This window comes from Trichosurus vulpecula, chromosome 7 (assembly GCF_011100635.1).
Source record: "Trichosurus vulpecula isolate mTriVul1 chromosome 7, mTriVul1.pri, whole genome shotgun sequence".
Taxonomy (NCBI): Eukaryota; Metazoa; Chordata; class Mammalia; order Diprotodontia; family Phalangeridae; genus Trichosurus; species Trichosurus vulpecula.
The window spans coordinates 191,634,682-191,649,468 of NC_050579.1; the positions used below are offsets into that span (position 1 = coordinate 191,634,682).

Genomic DNA, 14,787 nt, shown 5'->3' on the forward strand with positions numbered 1-14,787 from the left:
AGAAGACATATTGCAAAAATGAATCCTGACTGAAAACACTCCTGGGCAAGTTTTCACATGCCTTCTGTGTTTGTGGGAAGAGGTGAGAGGATTAGGGGATGGTGGAAGAAATACTTTTTGAGGTTATTAGCTATTTGCTACCACATTATTTTGCTTGGTTGAAAATGTACAATTAGGCTGCATGCTGATATAAATTCCTTTTGGCACTGGAGTTAAGCTTTGTAGAAGAGATGATCAGCTTGCTTATTTATTCAGAATTAAGCAAGCTGTTACTGAAACTGTTTAACTGAAAACTTAAAAATATTTTGGGGGAAACTCTCCTGAACTCTCCTTGCTCAGGGGATTTTGTGCACAATCCCATTATCTTTAGCTCATTCCATCAATATGAGTGACACCCTTCTCTTCTTCTGGTCTTCTGCTTCACTGGCGCACAACAGGTATTCGTTCTCAAGGTTAAGCTATGATGATGAGTTTTGTCGACTGAAAGCTTGGGACTATGGCAATCTTTCTCTCTTAGTGCTGTTGTATACCGCACAGGGACAGAAGCATGCTGGCCTTTTCACCCTTACAATCAATTGTCCTTTTGGATTTCACTTTTCTGGATCTCAGCTTTCTCATCTGTGAAAAAAAAAAGACCAACTAAAATCATACATAAGGAGGAGGTGATTTTGAAAGTCCTTTCCAGCTCTGAATTCCTTGATTCAATGTCCTGAACAACCTGGGAGGAGAAACAAGGAAGAAACAATTACAGGTCTACCTCATGTAGTCAATGAGTCTCTGAAAAGCTGTATGCCAATGGAAGTATTTAACTGAAATAAACCGATGGAACTAGATAATGAGGCTGAGGATGACAATGGAGACCTGATAGAGGAGACAAAAGTCAGAAGGGAGCCAGATGAGTTGTGTCTCATCCCTGCTGTCCGGTCTTCCCCTAGAATTGCCCTGAGGATGCTCTCAGTGAGAGGATGAGCTTATACCCTCATATTTTTCCTCAGCTACAAAAAAGTATTGTTTTGTCTTCATGTGCAATAGTCAAGTCAACAAAGGGTTTATGAAGCTCCTACTATCTGCCAGGCATTGCGCCAAGCATTTGCCACTAAACATTGAAAACAAATGAATAATAGCAGGATGACGTCTTGCCCCGGGACTGTTTCTATCTGAGCCCCGGTTAAAAAGAGAGGATTGAGACAATAACCCCAACAGCAGTAACAATTTACCTCTCATTTTAATGCTGATGAAATTATATACGTTACATCAGAGGTGTCAAACATACGGCCCACATGGCCCACAATCCTCCCAAGCATGGCCCAAACCAGATTAAAACGTAATGGGGAAATATTTAATAAAATAAATAAAATGCAATAAAACATAGATAATATTAATATGTGGTTTTCTAAGTTAATATGCAGCCTACAGAGATCCTTATGTATGATTTAGTAGCCTTCTTTTCTATTTGAATTTGACATCATTGCTTTACATCCTCACTACCCTGAAAGGTTGGTATCATGGTTTCCATTTTATAGATGAGGAACCTTAGGTTTTAATAGGTTAAATTAAACATCTAGGGTGGCTACTTGAATGATCTTAGCAGTGAATTTCTCTTGTAAAGTAAATAACCCCTGAATCCCATGCTTATTTTATGTGTTATGTACATTCAGATATGTTGACATAGTTTTCTTAAAAGAACACGACTTAAAATACACATGTATTTTCTTCCCTTTCTATATTTTACATACTTCCCTTCTTATCTTAATATTCATTCATTCATCTATCCAATGAGTATTTGCTGTTTTTGTTCCATTGTGTCCCATTCTTTGTGACCCCATTGGGAGTTTTCTTGACAAGGATACTGGAGTGGTTTACCATTTCCTTCTCCAGCTCATTTGACAGATGAGGAAACTGAGGCAAACAGGGTGAAGTGACTTGCCCAGGATCGCACAGTTGTAAGTGTCTGAGACTGGATTTGAACTCAAGTCTTCCTGATTCCAGGCCCAGTGCTCTATCCACTGTGCCACCTAGCTGCTTATGTGAAAGGCATTTCCAGAGTTCTTTTGGAATGCGCTGGGTGAGGACTGTTTCTTTCTGACCAATACACTTGCCAAATGCAGAAGCACATATAACAAATTTTCATGAGAAAAGAGAAAACTATTCAACTCTTTCTATATTATTTTTGACATATTTTAATTTTGATTCTTACTCACTTACCTTACCCTGCTGAAGATGACAAAGCAGGATATATGTAATTCCTTTCCTCGAGATATTTACATTCTCTTAGATATATGTATTTGTTAAATTTAATAAAATATATTTACAATTATCCTCTCTCTTTGATGTTGTTCTGTGTGCTGTTTATTAGGAGTTAAATGGGAGGATATCTCCCTCTAATTGAGTTTTGGAAACTTCTCTTGGATGTCACTTCCTTTATGAATTTTACTGTCTCCCTACCCTCTTTCAGGTTCTTGTTTTTGGCACCTAATACCCTCACTCTCATCCCTGAGATCCTAGCCATCTCACTGTTCCTTCTCATTTACTACTTAACAAGCCTCCTACCTGCTTTTAATTTGCTCTTGTACTCAGTGTGACAGGCAACCACACTGGCATACCCAGGACGGCGGCTAGTGAAGGTTCTTAGATTTGCTTTACTAAGGAAAGCAACTTAAAGGAGTCAATGATCTTCTTCAATTACAAAGAAAAAATACGAAGAGAAATGAAGACCAACAGACAGGGCTCTACTGCCTGAATCAAAGCTTTACATCCACCACTGAATCAAGAGAGCCTTTACTTCTAAGGTGTCGGAAGATCTGAACATAGGGCTACTCAGAGTCTTGATCAGGGAATCACAACATCTTTCTCATAAGCAAGCCCCCAAAGCAAAAGCTCACCTCTCACAATATATGCTCTTCTAGCTAATAGGCTCAGAGCCAGAAGGCATCACAACCCAACTCATTGCCTAATTAGCTTATTAACAAAAGGTGTATAAGTGTTCCTATAAGCAAACTTCCCTTAATGGGCTCACATGAGGCCTATTAATGGACAGGGAAGATCTTACACCTCACTCACTAACATTACACTCAGCTGGTCAGTTAATAAACAGATTTTAAGCCCTTAGTGTGTCCTCGACAGTGTGCTTTGCTAGGAGCTGGGGATACAAAAACATAGTCCCTGCCCTCAAGAAGCTAATATTTGAATGAGTGAGACAACCTGTAAATGACTACATTTTCTGCTCTGTGCTTTCTCTCCATCAGTGGCCCTCATTTTTTTCCACCGCCCCCTCTATACTCTCATACTCCTATGGTCTAAGTGTTCCCCCAGCTGTACCTCCTTTTCCAACCTGTTTTGTCTAATTTCACTCAGCAGGGTAAGGTAAACAGGTAAGAATCAGAATTAAAATATGTCAAAACAATATAGAGTTGATTAGTTTTTTCTCTATGAAATTTGTTATATGTGCTTCTGCATTTGGCAAGAGTATTGGTCAGAAAGAAACAGTCCTCACTCACAGCAGTCCAAAAGAACTCTGGAAATTCTCTAATGCCTTCTATTGCTACATATACTGTTAGAACACTAAGGCTCCAGGGAGCAATCAGTGTGCAAACTGAAACCTGCAATTACAAATAATAATAATTACACACGGGAGCATTTCATTTTTCATGTCTTACAGAAATACTGCTGTGCAAATTAGTATTTAGACACCGGTCTCATGGCTTGAAAAAAATAATGCCCTTGCCAATAGAAATATATCCATGGTTAGGTGAGTGAAGAGTAAGAATATAAGTTATATATGAGAATTTTAATAGAAATTAAAGAGAGAAGTCAGAGGTGGGGCGCTACAACTTTCCCTGATATTATAGGGAGGCATTATTTTTGTGATACTTTTGTTTCAAGTGAGACTGAGCCTTCTGGAAGAATTGGAGGAAAACACAAATGATGAATACTGCTAGGAATTTTATTGGGCATTTCCTGAGAAGAGAGATTACCATGGACTTCGCAGCTCAAGCCTCTCCCCCCACCTCCTAAAATACATCCAAATAAGATGAGGATGATAGTCCTTTTGTATTTTGCAAAAATGGCATCTAAGTGACAAAGTGGATAAAAGCTGGGCTTGGAATCAGGAAGACTTACTCTTCATAAGTTCAAATCTGGCCTCAGATACTTCTTAGCTGTATGACACCAGGTACATTATTTAACCCTGTGTTCCTCAGTTTCCTCATCTGTAAAAATGAGCTGGAGAAGGAAATGCCAAACCACTCTAATATCTTTGCTAAGAAAATCCCAAATGGGGTCATGAAGAGTCAGACATGACTGAAATGCTGAAGAACATACTTTGTAAGAAGAACTTATTCTTTATCAGCTCTGTGAGTTTACCACACATATGGAAGAATATGCCTTGGTAGGCAAATACTCTACCTCCTCAAATCTTTCAGGCTATTCTTTGGACCTCCTATATATTATTTGTGATTATTTCATATCCTTTTGGTGTAGTGGATAAAAGGTCGGAGACTGAGTCAAGAAGATCTGGATTCAAATCCTCCTACTGACATATTACCTTAGGCATATGAATTAACCTTTCTGAGCCTCAATTTCAAAGCCTATAAAATAGAGATAATAGTAGTGTTCCTACCTGGTAGGATCCTCCTGAGGCTCAGATGAGATCATGTATTTCAGGACCTTTATAAATTTTAAAATGTTATATAAATTATGTTTATTGTATTTTTTGGTCTTTGTATCTTGAACAAAGTAGATACTTTTATAATTGTTTCTTGAATTGAATCAGTTCAACAAAAGATGAGCTTATGTAATAAGACAAATAAATGAGTTTGAAATGTATATTATTAATTGAGTTTGAAATGTATATTATTAATTGAATTTGAAATATATACTATTAAAGTAATTGAGTTTGTAATGTATATTATTAAATATATAATGTATATATACATATGTAATATATATATATAAATAATATATAAAGTTTGAAATGTATATTATTAAAGATCATAGATCTAAAGCTAGAAGGGTCCTCAGAGGTCATCTGGTTCAACTTCCTCATTTTACAAGAGAGAAAACTGAGGCCCAGAGAGGGCAAATAACTTGCCCAAAGTCACACTTATAGCAAGCACCAGGGGAAAATAAGGATCAATGTTAAAGAAAAACTCTTCTATACAGAAGTCCCAAAATAAAGATTACATGTGCATGTAGCTAAAATTCAAAGGAACAATGGGGAGCAAGTATACAACATTCACAGAGGTACTTTCTTAATTGTCACATCTGGTTCCTAAATATAAAACTTGAGAAGAAAGCTGGCTCCATGTGGTTCCATGGTGATGTGAGTGCTTATACTTGTAGGCTGAGAGAGACTCCAGTTAGTCCCAGTTCTTTAAGAAGTCTAAATAGTGAATGGATATTCACTGCTCTATATAGTCCAATATTTTTTAGCTGCCAATCTATAGACTGGAACCAGATTGTAAGCAATTTTTACTAGTCTTAAGGAAAATATGTATTATCAAATATCCTGCTTTTTTCACTCTTAGATTCTTCTTTCTTTTTGGCTGAGAGCAAGGGGATTTCCATGAGATAAATTATGTATCTTTTCAGTCCATTGTATAGTTTGTGTTGGGAAGCATTGATCTAACCATCCTTCAGGGATTCTGGGGAAGGAAGGATGTCCTGATTAATATTTTATGTTATTAAAAGTGAGCAACTTAAGTTAATGGAAGTCCCATGATCAGTTGTATCATCAGAGAGTCAAATGTTGGCTAGAAAATGGTGATTCACATTACTTAGAAGCCTCTGACTTCCCCCAAACTATTAATAAAAATTCTCGATTTCTTGGAAAAACATTTTAATTTTTCTTCTGAAGAGTTGTTCTTTTCTGAAGTGAAAATAGATAAACCCACTCCCATTGTTCTTCCGGGAAAATAGTATATAGGGTACCCATTGCAAAGGACTATTCATCTAGAAAGGCACATTTTCAACTCCTTGTGAGTGCTTACATACAAAACAGGCATATAAACTCTGGCCAAGTACTGCCCACGAAATTAGACTGGGTAATCAGTTGTGGGTCACTTTTTTGCCTTTAACTGCTTTATGTAGTTTCCAACCAAACTTCTTGGTAGCTGTAGCTATACTTCTCCCGACTATATGCATTCCAGAAAAGTTGTGTGTAGGACACATTCTCGTAAATTGAATCATAGATCAAATGTGCTAGAGGAGCTTGCTATTTAAATAAGCTTTGGGGGTGAATTGTTTTGTAAAGTGAATAAACACCTCTTAGTTTGCAAATTCAGGTTATCATAGGCTGAATCACAGACCTTTAGACCAAGAAGGAACCTCACTAGTTCGACTCTATTGTTTTATATGAAGTAAGACTCTCAGAGAATGGCCTTACTCTTAGAGAGAGAGGCTGGCTTCATATTCTTAGGGGTCCAAGAGAACCCCTGAGGGGTCAGGTCAAACTCTTCTTTAGAGCTATTGGCCTGAGCCCCTAACTCAACCACCTATGATTAGCACTACAATTGCGTTTAACCATTTAGTATTAATTCACTTTTACAAAGGGGTATTTATTGCAAACATGTATCAAGATCAGAGTTACACATGTTTCCTTCTAACATGTAGGGGCAGATCATTTACCACCTTTCTCCCCAAGGAAAATGGCCTCAAACTTAACACAGTTTCTTCATAACATCCTCTCCTTCTCCGCTCCTTTTTAAAAACCAATTTCATTTCCAAATGTGGCATGACTGATGAATGAGTCTGCTTCTCCATTGTTGCTGGCCAGACCAAGCAGAGTTGTTCAGGACTTTGCTCCTCACCATCTGGATTTCAGGAAATCTTGGCATGGACTCCACTCTTGGACCTCCTCTACACTTTAAAACTCACTGAGTTGTAGCCATTTCTAATCCCTTTTACCTAAAACCAGCAAAGAATAGATATTCTTGGCTTCATGCAAGCTCTAGTGAGAGGGGTCTGAGACCCCTTCCCTACATGGAGTTTCAAAGTAGCTCATCCTCCTTCATCTTCCTTCTAGACTACCATCCAGGTTGGAAAGAACCACAGGAAGAGACTTTTTTTGACTGGTTATTGCCTTTTGAATGTACCCAAATTGTTTCTTCAGCCAATCAAAAAGAGTCCTCTTCACTGTGTGCTTGATGGACCAGAACCAGCTGTAGAATGTCTGCACACGCTCTTAAATTCACGAAGAGATTTCCTCCTAAGTATCATATTGAGATACATGCACACTGCACATGCTCACCAGCAACCTATCCCTTCTCCCTTAAAGATGTATATGGAAACCTGAGGCCCAGAGATGTTGCACAACTGGTTAGTGGCAGAACTGGGACTAGAATCCAATTGAATTCAATAAACATTTATGAAATACCTACTATGTTTCAGCCACTGCGATAAGTACTTGGGAAATAAATAAGAAAAAGAACTTGCCCTCAAGGAGCTTACGATCTAATGAGGAAAGGCAATACACAACAGGAAGCTGGAAAGAGGTGAGGGTTTATACCTGGCAGTTCTGCAGGTGGAGAATGGAACGAGCCAAAAGAACAATTTCTGCCTTTTATAAAAGAAAGCTTTGAGAGCAGTTTAGTACTCCACCCTCTTTTCCTCCAATCTGATGGGAAGGGAGGTGACATCGTAGACTAGAGTTAAACAGGATGGTGATTGAGATTAGGAGTGATCAGTGTAGCCTGGGAGGCGCATCTTGTTCAGTGGAGTTGAAATCTGGCAGAGTTGCAGATGTTGAGATCTCACACCAAGTCTCATGGTTCTCAGTCCAAAACCCTTGGCCATACTGCAGCAGGGTAAAGACTGCACCAGCTCAGGAAAACACATTTCGTCAAAGCTGGAAGAGATTTTACTCCCCTTACTTCAGCTGTCTCATCATAGTGACAAGGAAACTGAGGCTAACAGAAGTGACCCAGCTGTTAAGTGACAGACTGGCAAAATAATTCCATTGTTTATTAATTTCTAGTGCCATGTAAAGACCTTTCCAGGTAGCATACTTTTTTGCTTGGTATTGATAAAATATTTTTCTGTTCTGCTGATTTTGAGTTGTTTATTTAAATCCCAAATAGAAACAATAATTCTCTTAGGAATTAATCCTTAATCTCCTGAAACTCTCACTATCTTTATTTATAATAATGATTGCTATAACCACCAGCAAGATGCTAAAAAAAGGGCAACGACACTCATTAGCTTTGCCTAATTAAAAGGGTGCTCACATAAGTGAGCACTAGGGCCCTTCCCAGGAAAAAAAATGATTGAGAATCTACTAGTAGTCAGTACAAATATGATTCCCACAACTACTAATTTACTGTCCCTGCTTTTTTTTTTGCAGTGGGAGGTAGTGCTGTTAGAATGTATATTTTGGGATTCAGTTTGCCAGAACTGTTCTCTGCAGTGGAACACACACAGACAGACAGACAGACAGACAGACAGACAGACACACACACACACACACACATCACAGAATCTCAGAGTTTCAAGGGACTTAAGAGGTTATCCAATCTAAGTTATTATACCTTAATAGGGAATCCAACCATAGCATACTTGACAAGTGGTCTTTTAGCCTTTGCCTGAAGATAGTGAAACATACTATCCGGGACAGAGTGGTGATGGATTTAGGGTGAAGAATGAGACAAATATTTTTGTGTATGGCTATTGAGGGAATTTATTTTGCTTTACTATGCTTATTTGTTACAAGGAATTTTTTTCCTTCTTTTTCCAATTGGGTGGAGAGGGGGAAGGATAAAAAAATAGATTTCTATTGATTTAAAGAAATAAAGGTGGGATGCTACAGATATGGAATATTGTATGCACTTTAAGATGAGGTCATAGCACTGTTAATTTTACTTTATTGTTTTCCTTTTTTACAGGAGACCTCTCATGGAATTGGGGGGTGGTAGTCTGCAGATGTTATGTAAAAACAAAATATATCAATAAAATTTTTAAAAATAGGCTTTTAGTGATGGGGGATTCATTATGTATCAAAAAGGCCCTTTTCCTATTAGATAGCTGTAATTGTTGTGAAATTTTTCTAACATTGAACCGAAATATGCCTCTGCAATTTTTATTCACTGTTGCCAGTTCTGCCCTTTGAAGCCAAACAGAATAAATCTAATTCTATTTCCAAAAGACAGGCCTATAAATAGATACTCAAAGATAATTTTTGGGGGGATCTGTGGGATGGAGAGGAAGAAATCAATCTGCTCCTGGAAAAGAATCACTCTGGGGGTTTTGTAACAGGTTTTTCTCAAGGTGATGGGGGGGGATTCTGAGTTTTCCCAGCAGGACTTGGAACTTTAAGAGTCTCTCCTTCTTGGAAATGGATGCATTTCCTAGACAACATCCTTGTATGACCAGAAAGATGGAGCACTATGGGCAGGTAGCAATCTAAAGAGATGATATAGCTGATGCTAGGACATGACCCTAGAAGAGTTAGGTGGCTCAATGGATAGAGTGCCAGGCCTGGAGTCAGGAAGACTCCTCTTCTTGAGTTCAAATCTGGCCTCAGACACTTACTAGCTGTGTAACCATGGGCAGGTCACTTAACCCTGTTTGCCTCAGTTTCCTCATGTGTGAAATGAGCGGAAGAAGGAAATGGCAAACCACTCCAGTATCTCTGTCAAGAAAACCCTAAATAGGGTCACAAAGAGTTGGACATGATTGAAACAACTGAAAAACAACCACTACCACCTACTCTCTAAAACAGAAACTGTGGCCTTTTAACCTTATCACATCTTAAACTGGTAGGGTTACAGCTCTCATTATTTGCTGTTATCCTTGCCTGGCTATGAAGTCACTTTGTTAAGGGGCTAGCCTTCCACTTGTCATTAATCTTGGAGGAGGCTATTGCAATAATCTCGGTGAAAAGTGACAGTCCTGAACTAAGGGGGGGAAGCAAGAGAAGTGGTCAGATACAAGATAGATTTTGGGGGCAGAGTTGGCAAAATTTGGCAACTGATTGGATATATGGGAGGAGGGAGAGTGAGGAGTCTAGGATAATGCCAGGGTTATGAATCTGAGAAACTAGAAGAATGATACTGCCTTCAACAGAAATTAGGAAGTTTAGAAGAAGGGAGATTTTAGGGAAAAAATAATTAGCCCAGTTTTGGACATATTGAATTTAAGATGTCTTTGGGATAGCCAGTTTGAAAGATACATACATACACACTCATACTACATATATGTATATGTGTATGTGTTTATATGCACACGCATATGTATATATGTATATGTATACACATATATACATACACGTAGGTATGTGTGTGTATATGTACATATATCTGTATATATAATATATATGCATATGTATATATGTGTGTGTATATATATATATATATATATATATATATATATATATATATATATGGAGAGAGAGAGAGAGAGAGAGAGAGAGAGAGAGAGAGAGAGAGAGAGAGAGGGCATGAGCTCTGTAATGCTTGTACTTCCCAAATAAATATGCTAGAGATTTCTTTTTTTACAGGGGAACCAGACAATGGAGTAGCACAGCAACTAACCAATCAGGAAGCCCAGGGTTGCTTGACATACCAGTGATCCTTTGAGAGTAAACATTAGCTGAACTCAGAGATGCCTGCAACTGCTGAAATCAGTCTTGACCGACTCAGAGGGTGCAGCAGATATCTTGGTTCCTAACTTATCTGAAGAGCAGCAGAAATTCTGCTTTCTGATTTGTTGTGTTTGCAGATGTCTTGTCCTTAGACCCTCACTCCCTTGACATCTCAATCTATTGTATTTTTCCCTTAGCTCCCCATTTAGCCATAAATACCTCAAATAGTCATAAATATTTCAAATATGTATAAATACCTAACCCTTTTCCCACTCCCCTTTGAACAGCTGAGAACACCATCTCATTGTTCCAGTTTGCAAGCTTCTTCTCAAGCAATAAATGAAGTTATAATCTTTGTAAACTGTGATTAGACTCTGGCTTATTCCAGGTTCCCCTCCCTTTTTGGACATGGGGTTTCTTCCATTTTAGCAGTTCACAGGGATATATATACACACACACACACACACACACACACACACACAATGTACATATGTGTATGTATATATACACATACATATACACATGCACATATACATAAATATACATACATACATATATACACACACATACACATATACACATACACACACATATTGATTGGTTACTGTCCTTCGTTCTTGAAGAGGAACACAATGGAATTATTATGTTAGAGTCAAGTTATGTGTCTGACTGTGACTGATCAGACCAATACAAGCTCTGAATGCTCTACCACAGGTCAGGCACAAATAGTCCATGTGAGTATTTGGGATGGATTCTCTAAATTTGTGCATTTTGCTTTTCTTTCAAGCTACTTCAATTCTGCTTTGCTCAGAGTGCAGCACCTTCTCTGCTGAGCACGCCATGCTGAGCGGTCCTGTGCCAGTGTTTCCTATGTCACACAATCCACAATCAATTCAAAAGTTCTTAAGAGAAACCTTGAGAGTGTCCTTGTGTTGCTTCTTCTGACCACCATGTGAGTGCTTGCCCTAAGTTATACACACACACACACACACACACACACACACACACACACACATATGAAACTGAGAACTGGAATTATCAGTAGTGGATAAACACTGGAGTTTTTCTGTGCTAAATTCAGAGGTAAAGCAGGAATGTTTCCTTTCTCCATTATTTGTCATAGTAATAAAAAGTATACATGAAATGAGATAAGATAAATCAGACAACGGGAAAAGATAATGGGAAAAAGTATTATTGAAGGGGATGCAGAGTAATCCCTAATTCAGAGGATATGATAATTTGAATAAACTAACTGAGATGATTACATAACTTTAATAAGGTAACAGGATGAAAAGAAGGGGGTTATAGCAGATAATGGGCTGGCCTTGAGTCAGGGAGAAGTGGTTTTAAGTCCTGCTCTTGAAATATACTAATGCCTCGTTCAGCTCTCTTTAGACTCTAAATTTTAGCCAAGTTGTTGGATTTTGTGCAGATCACACTTCAGGATGGGTTGCTTCTGGGGTGACATCATCCTTAGGTATTTAGATTTTTGTTAGACTCAGTCTCAGTGCAAGTGCTATTTTCTGCAGATCTTTCTCAGTGCTCCCAACTGCTAGTGTCCTCCTCTCTGTGGCCCTGTATCTACTTTGTATGTGTCTAGTATAAGTGTGTATATACACATATGCATATATTTGTGTGTGTACATACACATATATGTGCCTGTGTATACATATACATACAAGTTCTTGTGTATATATACACATGTATTCGTGTATGCATGTATATTTGGGTATATATACATAATACATATGTGTATATATATGTGTGTATATATATGTATGTATATATACATACATTTTCTGTTCTACTATAAACTCCTTGAGAAAAGGGAAAATTTTAACTTTTTCTTCATATTCCCAGTGCTTAGCAAAGTTCCTGGTATCTAGTAAGTGAGTCATGAAGTAATGAATGCTTTTTGAATGATTAATGGAGGAGATTGGCCATTCCCTGGTTTGGATATCTTGTTCATCTGACCTTTTGATTCAACCTTCTCTTTCTTAGATCTTAGGATCCATCCCACTCTTAGGCCTATGGCCTTTGTTCCCTTTCTACAGACTATATATATATCTACCCACCTACTTTACAATATAAATTGTAAGCTGGTTCTTTTCGGTATGTACTTATTTCTCAGAGGACAAATTCCTAGAATTTTAAAGCAGAAAGGGGCCTTAGAGATTATCTGGCCCAACCCCCTCATTTTACAGGTGAGGAAACAGGCCAAGGTAAGCGAAGAGACTTGCCCAACCGTGCAATAACAAGTTGTGATATAATAGGACTCTATCCTATTTAAATGGGAGGATTTAATGAGTGAAAGAGAAAGTTTCTTTCTCCAAGGTTAAATCTTTTCACTTTTGCTACTTCAGGTGACTCCAAAGTTCTTAAGAAATAATCAAAATGAGAGGTAGAACATGCTTGAGAAAGTCATGGCCCTAAGCCCATAACTACCTCCTCTATAGAGAAAACCAATTTGTGCCTTTGATATTCATCAGAAAGTGCTGATAACCTCACAGGGTAGGTTTTTCCCCTTTTAAATCAGTTTTTCAAGGTAGAATTTTAACCCTTCTTTGCTTTAATCTGTTTTTAAGGAACCAATTTTTATTTTTCATGCAGAGTTTATTTTGCCAAATGTCCAGTAACCTACAGTCTCTCTTGGAGTGTTTCAGAGGCAGCATAAAAAGCTTCGTTTTTTCCTTTGTGATAAGATAAATCTCTGTGAGGTTGCTGTACAGGAATAAAAGGGTTTGGGGAATCCATTCGTACCTACGTGGGTTTTTAAAGGCTCCAATTGGACACAATTGGCCTATAGTTACGAGTGGGTGAACTGGTAAGGCAAATAGCTTAGTATTGTGATAAACTACTTTGTAGCAAACCATCCTCAGTTCCTGGCCACTGGGTGTACTCTGATGGAGCCACTTTGAATCTGGAAACTTTGATGAGGAGAGAAACAACGAGGCCTCATGGGTGGTGTATGAAGAGAGAAGACCGGGAACTGTGAAGAAAGATTTCTCCATGGAGCAGAAGGAACACAGGATCATGAGATTGGAGTATAATACATGTTCTGAAGCCACTATTCTAAGTTCCACTTTCACTCATGTGTCAGGTCTCCAGAGCATAGCAATTATGTTCACTTAGGGTTCTAAGGGTCACCCTACAGGGTTGAGGGATGTCTTCCTAAAGGTATGCTTCACAAGCCCTAGCTGTTTCATAACATGATTAGAAATGATATCTACTTGTCAATCAGAGTTCAGTAGCTTTTAGAAAGGGATTTACTAAGCTAGTTAAGTACAGCGAGAAGAGTTGGTGCAAAATTTTGCCACCCTCCCTCTGCTCTGTCCTACCCCCCAATCAGTGATATACTCTGCCATAAATACACACAAAGTTTAGGAGTGAGCTCAAGCTTAGAGTAAGCTCAATCTTAAAGTAAGTTCGAGAGTGAGCTCAAGCTTGTGGTTAAGGAATATCTCATACCTCTTGGAAGTCCTTGTGGAGAAGTCAAGATATTCCCCTTAGTTAACTCTTCTTTGGGGCTTTTTGTAACATCCGGAATTTACAACTAGTCTGTCCTTGGGTCCAGATGCAGACACCACCATCACTGATCCTGGGTTACTGCTAGAACGATGACAGGAAAATGGCAAGTCCTTCAGAACTCCAAGGTTCACTAGATTCTTTGGTAGGGAGCAGGGAGTGGGAGGGCTCTCCTTCTCTCCTACTAATTGGTTTCTCATTCTTCTCAGGGGATTAGTTGGTATGTTTAATCCTCTCCACTTTCTTGAATTTTGGTGAGCTTCTTGGTTTTATAGAGGTCCCAGGGAGTATGACCAAGTCCCTCAGCCAATCTGAATAGACCAACTCACCTGGGGAGGTAGTAAAACCTAATGAAAAATTGAGATGTGTTCTCATCTGATAAATGTGTCAGAGAGTAGCACCCAATCACTCATTTTAATTGGTATCTGACTCAATGTATCCCATTTTTGTAAGAGGATTATGGATTGTGGGGTGGAAGAAATCTCAGAGCTCATCTAGTCTAATTCCCCTCACATGTTTTTTAAAATGCATGAAGAAACTCAGAACCAGAGAAGTGAACCTCCCTAAGGTTCTCATAGGAACTGTATTGCAGTACAAAGAGCACTGGATTTGCAGTTAGAGGATCTGGGTTCAAATCCTGACTCTGTCACTACCTAGGTGACTGCGAACGAGTCGCTTACTCTCAGTGG

General features: G+C 38.5%; 1 long non-coding RNA gene across 3 annotated transcripts in view; it reads left to right on the top strand.

Annotated features, from left to right (window-relative positions):
* LOC118855792 overlaps window positions 1-13,554 on the top strand; it is a 38,030-nt gene extending 24,476 nt beyond the window's left edge. The window contains exon 3 of one of the 3 annotated variants that reach the window (XR_005010811.1): window positions 13,439-13,554. This is a non-coding gene — a long non-coding RNA (uncharacterized LOC118855792). Of the gene's footprint in view, window positions 1-7,386; window positions 7,478-8,876; window positions 8,932-13,438 lie in introns of those variants that run through there. The other 2 variants (XR_005010813.1, XR_005010812.1) reach the window with 2 other exon arrangements.
* Window positions 13,555-14,787: the final 1,233 nt, after the last annotated feature.